Source organism: Monodon monoceros, unplaced genomic scaffold (genome assembly GCF_005190385.1).
Source record: "Monodon monoceros isolate NGI ecotype Baffin Bay Population unplaced genomic scaffold, NGI_Narwhal_1 Super_Scaffold_22, whole genome shotgun sequence".
In the NCBI taxonomy this organism is placed as follows: Eukaryota; Metazoa; Chordata; class Mammalia; order Artiodactyla; family Monodontidae; genus Monodon; species Monodon monoceros.
The window spans coordinates 53,361,127-53,367,825 of NW_021703779.1; the positions used below are offsets into that span (position 1 = coordinate 53,361,127).

A 6,699-nucleotide genomic window follows, 5' to 3' on the forward strand; every position below is an offset into this window, starting at 1 on the left:
CAACATAGGAGCTCTTTCTTCATTGATATTTGACAGTGTAACCCTGAGCATTTTCTCCCAGGCTCAGAATGGCAAGCAAGAAAGGCTGTGAGAGTCAGAGATCACTCCGGATGAAAGGAAAGGAAGTCTGGGCTTTCATGAGTCACACTGGGGGGATGGAAGAATGATAAAAATCAAATGAAGGAGCCCTTCTGAAAGCTTAGCCTTTGCTGGCACCTACTAGTGCCCATGACAGATGTGCCAACTTCATGGAGAATTATCCCCTGGAGGATAAATGCCCCAGGGCAGTTGCACATGTGAAGGGGATGGTGGGGGGAGGAGGGGAAGAGTTGCAACTGGTCTAACAGGCTGGGAGACCTGAGAGGCTGCCGTGCATCTGTGGAAAAATAAAACTTCAGCCTGGAATTCACTAATCATAACCATTACTTAGCACCACCTATGGGCATGCACTGCACTGCACTGAGGGTGTCACACACCTTCTCCGGAAACAGCAGAAGCCCCAACCCCACCAGCTCAGCAAAATGTAATTCTCTTTGTTTTAGAGATGCAGATAGCTCTAGGAGATTACTTGATTGGACCAGGGTCGCATAACTAACTAGTAACTAGCAATCCTAATTTAGGATCAAAGTTGAATTTAATTCATACTCTTTTTTTACAGCACCAGGATTCTTCCAAAAGACATACATTCAAAGCTTAATTCTCCCAATTATTATGTCTGTGATCCTGGCCCTCTCAATTCATTACTGGGAGTTTTGTGTCGACTGATTGAAGAGTTGATTTTCCTGCCTCATTCCAGAAGAGGTTTACATCTTAAATCCTTATCTGCAATATGGGGAGAAACCCCTCCCAGTGTGTTTGTAGAGATTTGGAAAAAGGGATTAGGTCTGGAACACCAATAACAACATAACTATCTTTAAAACCTGAAGACCTGCTACCTCATAAAATATATCTTTGAACTTCATGACTCCAAATAGAAACGGGAATTCTAAGTTGCCCCCATGAAATGTTTCCAAACTTATTGATATGGAAACCACTGTCCTAAGGTCACGTGTCAGTTAACATTCACATCCTGAAAAATTCTCTTCACCCTGTGTGCCCAAAGAAAGATCTAGAAAACTCATTGTCTAGAGCTCAGTTGAAATTTAAGGGAAACAAAGATACTAGATTGAACCATGTGAAATTACCATTACCAAAGGGGTTCGACATAATGCAGGTCTTCGACATAATTAATGCAGGTCTTCAAAAAGACAGTACCATTATCACTGCAGAATGATTGGGCAAGCCCATCCTGGGCCAAATGTCAGTAGGCAGGCATAAGAATCATCTGGGTGACTGTTTAATATGCAGATTATGGGCCCACCCACAGATCCAGTACTGGAGTTGGGGTGAGGTAGTTCAGGAATCTGGCTTTTTAAAAGGCATCCCAAGTATCCCAAGACAGAAAGACTGCTCTAGGGGACTTCCCCTCGAGCATCTCCAAACCGGAAGAATATTCTGTTCCCAATAACTCTAAAGACAGCATCTCAAGATGCTGCACTTCTCAAAGGGCATCCTTCGTCAGCTTAAGGGCAGGTCAGTTTGAGGACCTCTACTGTAAAAGTAGGCAAGCACCTGGTGACAGTTTCAAATCCATCCTCCACAACTTTCTAGCTGTGAGAAGTCTCTTTTGAGTGCCCAGCTTTTTTGTTTTAATGACCCACCCCTCCTTTTGTTCTTTTCTTTATTTTATTTTGTTTTGTTGCCTGAAATTAATGATTATTGCAAGGGAATCTAGACCACTTTTTGAATAGCTGCATTTGGGTAATGTACCCATTGCTCTACCCTCAAGGAAAGAATTACTGTGGCTCCACTAGATGGTTTAGCGACTATTTATGCCCATCTTCCACATCGCAGACACAGACCAAAGCCTAATTATTTCTACCATGTTTGTTTTGCTGCAGAATGGTAACATTTACAAGGACATGGGTTTTTCCTCTATCCTATAATTTGGATTGTTTAGTTTTCCTTTTTGGACTTCTTTGATGCTGCTGAAGAAAGAAGTCCACAAAAATCTGGAGAAAGGAAGAGAGTGGGCTGCAGGGGGCAGAGTAGGTGGAAATGTTGTTTGCTCCTCTGTCTCCTCGGCCCCCCACCACCACTTCCCCTAGCTGGACTAAGCTATCTCCTTCCTATTTCTGCTTTTCTGCCTCTTACAGCTGGGCTGAAATATGTCAGCAGTATCACTGACTTACTATGAAACCTTGAGCGGGTCTCTTTCCCTCTCCAGGCCTTGCTTCCCATGTAAACAGTGAAGGTATACAACCAGACAATCTCTAAATTTAGTAACTTTCTTTAGCCCACTGGACTGTCGCTCATTCCTCTGTGACAGCCATGTGACTTGGGTCAACTTATTTGACCCATCTGATAGACCGTCAAGATGAGTCACAGCCTTCTCTTTTCTATCTCTGATGAATAAAAATAAGTTGCTTCTTTATACCCAAGGCATGAAAATAGTAACCAATCCATGTTCCCTCAGAAGTCCCTGAGTTCCAAAGATGAGACCATTACTGTATTAAATTCTCCAAAGAGTTTCCAAGGCTTTAAATCGTCTGTCACATCCCTGACACACCCACCACACCCATTACCACACCCACTAGCCCCAATGCAACCTTAAAACCTTCTTGGGTTAATTTCTGCCTCTCCTCTCCCCTTTATTTCTTGCTGGAGGTTTCTATGAGAAATGTAATTCCACTTCTAGGTATGTACTCTAGAAAAGCATTTTCAAATGTCCACAATAAGACATACAGAAGGATATTCACTGGGGCCTTATTTACCATAATGAATAATCAGGAAAAAAATGTCCATCAACTAAAACAATAATAATAATAAAACTCTGAGAAATCCATTTAACAGAATACTGTGCAGCACTTCAAAAGAATGAGGCAGATCCAAAAGTACTAATATGGGTAGACTGATAAGACATATTGTTGAGTAAAAGAAGCATGCCAAAGAACGGTATGCATAGTATAACTTTTATGGAAAAGAAATAAACTGTACATATTCTAAGTGTGTGTGTGTGTGTGTGTATATATATATATATATATATATATGTACCTATACATACACATACATATACACACATATACATAGCAGACATTTGGAAGGATGTGTAACAAACTGGTAACATTGTTTACCTCCAAGGAAGGGATGGTCAAGGGGACTTTGTGTGAAATATTTTAACTCAAAGGTTATAATCATAAATTACTTAAGAAATTTAAATTAATTTGAAATAATACAGCCCCTAAGTATATAACAATAGCACAAGAAATGGGGGGAAGGAAAAGTTCTTACTCTATACATGAACTGGTATAACATAATTTGAAGATGACTGTTCAAAAATGTGATAAAGATGAATATTAAATAACATAAAGATAAAATTTTATTAGAAAAAAGAAATTTAACAAATAAGACAAGAATGAAGAGAAAACAGAACCATAAAAAATAATGCACATGCAGGTTAGCAAAGAGAAGGGAAAGGAAGAAAGAACTGATGGAACAAATATAAAATGACCAGCCAGATGGTAGATTTAAATATAACCATATCAATAGTAGAAATGTAAGTAATCTACACACCCCAATTAAAAGGCAGAGACCGTCAGACTGGATAAAAAACAAGACAACACATTATGCTGTCTACAGGAAACTCACCTTCAATATAAAGACATAAAAAAGTAAAAGGTTAAAATGATGCAAAAAGACAGACCATGCACACACTAATCAGAGAGCTGAGTGCCCTTATGAATACTAGACAAAGTAGACTTCAGGACAGGAATATTACCAGAGATAAAGAGAGTCGTTACATAATGATAAAGGGGACAATTCACCACCAAGACATAAGAATCCTAAATGTATATACACCTAAGATTGGAGCTTCAAAATGGCATGAAGCAAAAACTGCTAGAACTCAGAAGAGAAGCAGACAATTCCATGATTATAGTCAGACACATCAACAACCCTCTTAGTAATAAAAGAACACAAAAGAAATTAGTAAGGACACAGAAGACCTGAACAACACTGTAAACCAACTTGACCTAATTGATATTTATAGAGAATTCTAGTCAACAAACAGCAGAATACACATTCTTTTCAAGTACAGCTGACCACTGAAAAGCACGGGTTTGAACTGCACAGATCCACTCATAGGCAGATTTTTTTTCAAAAGTAAATACTAGAGTACTACACAATCCCTGATTGGTTGAATCCATGGATGTGGAACCTTGGATAAAGAAGAACCTTGGATACGAAGAGCTGGCTATAAGTGAGGCACATGTAAATATGAAATAGTCACCAAGAGTATACTGGGTCATAAGTCAAATCTCGACAAAGTTTAAAAAACTGAAATTGTACAAAGTATGCTCTCAATACTTTGAATTAATACTTTGAATTCACAACATAATTAAATTAGAAATCAAGAATAGAAAGATATTTGGAAAATTTCCCACACTTCTAAATCACTCAAAGTCAAATGATAAATTATAAAAACTTGAATTGAAAATGAAAACACATGAAAAGTTGTGGGATATAGATAAATCAGTGTTTACACGGAAATTCAAAGCATTAAAAATTTATAGGGATAGTACCCCGGTAAACATGGTAAACATTCCTAAGACCCACTAGACTTTCTATAAGAAGTGTGACTTGCACAACCCCACAAAATGACATGGTACAAGAAGGGCAAGGATTCTGGCCTGTCCCAGGAAAGCAATGTTACCACAGGAAGTAGAGTGGCTATGGTGAGCAGGCTAAGTGGATTTTCCAGCAAAGGCTAAAACTACAAAGAAAATTGTGCTAAAGCTTGAATGCTTAAGCCCTATTATACATCTAAAAGAATGCCAGCTATTGATAGATGCATGCATTATGAACTGGGAAGAGACAACAAGAGAAGAGGCCAAATCATCCCGTTCTGGGCTTCACCTTTTGTTTTATTATAAGGGAAATAAAATCTTGAGGTTATGTTAACTTCAAAAAAATAAGTTTACATTAAGAAGAAAAGAACGGTCTCAAATCAATGCTCTAACGAGAATTCACCTTAAGAAACTAGAAAAAGAAAGGCAATATAAACTCAGAGCAAAGAGAAGAGCAGAGCAAAAAACCTGAGCAGAGCAAAAAACCTGAGCAGAAATCTATGAAATAAAGCCAGAAAAACAAAGAAAGAAAATCAATGAAACCAAAAGTTGTTTCTTTGGAAAAAAAAATAGGCAATTGATAAACCTCTGCTCAGACTGATCAAGAAAGTGAAGGCACAAATTACCAACACCAAAAATGAAAAAGGGGAAATCACCAGATCTACTAACATTAGAAGAATAAGAAAATATTATGAACTATGCCAATAAATTCACCAACTTGGATGAAATGCACAAATTCCCTGAAAAAAAAACACAGCCCTGACCTACTGTAGTAGGCTGTGAGAACTCTAGTATTTATCTGCCTAAGGAACTCCAGGTAGAGAAATCAAAATGAGTAAGGAGAAAAAAGAACCCTCCTACACTGTTGTCGGGAATGTAAATTGGTGCGGGCACTATGGAAAACAGTACTGAGGTTCCTTTGAAAACTAAAAATAGAGTCACCATGTGATCCAGCAATCCAAATCCTGGGCATATATCCAGAGAAAACTCTAATTGGAAATGATACATGCACCCAAATTTTCATAACAGCACTATTTACAATAGCCAAGACCTGGAAGCAGCCTAAATGTCCACTGACAGATGAATGGATAAAGAAGAGGGGTGTGTGTGTGTGTGTGTGTGTGTGTGTGTGTGTATGTAATATATATATATGTATATATATATATATATAATGGAATATTACTCAGCCATAAAAAAAGAATGAAATAATGCCACTTGAAGCAACATGGATGGACCTAGAGATTATCATACTAAGTGAAGTCAGACAGAGGAAGACAAATATTATATGATATCACTTATATGTGGAATCTAAAAAAATGATACAAATGAACTTACAAAACAGAAATAGACTCATGTAGAAAACAAACTTATGGTTAACAAAGGGGAAAGGCGGGGAAGGATAAATTAGGACTTTGGTATTAACAGATACACACTACTATATATAAAATACTGATATATAAACAACAAGGACCTACTGTACAGCACGGGGAATGACATTCAATATCTTGTGATAACCTATAGTGCAAAGGAATCTGAAAAAGAATGTGTGGGCATATTATATATATATATATATATATATATATATATATATACACACACACAAAATCTGAATCACTTTGCTGTACACCTGAAACTAACACAACAATGTAAATCAACTATACTTCAATTAAAAAAACAACGAGTAGGGACGTGGAAGCACTGAACAAAACAAGTGTTTCTACTGGAGTAGAAAAACACAGAGTTTAGAATAGCAGAAGCTAAAGAAGTAGAAATCAGCAAGTAGAGGACTGGTTAAGATCAGAGATTAGTTAAGAAGCCATGGCATAATTCGGTGAATGATGATGAGGGTCTGAACTACCAAGGTAGTAGTAAGAATGAAGAGAAGATTAAAATTTGAGAAATAGGTAACCAATAAAATAAGCAGAATTGGTGACTGACTGACTATGGGAAGGATGAAGGAGGAGGAGGAGCACAGAAGGGCTCTTATGCATTGGGCTTGGGGACCAGGTGCTACTAATTCATACTGGGACTAGCC

At 37.8% G+C, this 6,699-nt stretch overlaps 1 pseudogene; it reads left to right on the forward strand.

Annotated features, from left to right (window-relative positions):
• Positions 1 to 4,629: 4,629 nt before the first annotated feature.
• On the forward strand, positions 4,630 to 4,970 carry LOC114905807 (annotated as a pseudogene).
• Positions 4,971 to 6,699: the final 1,729 nt, after the last annotated feature.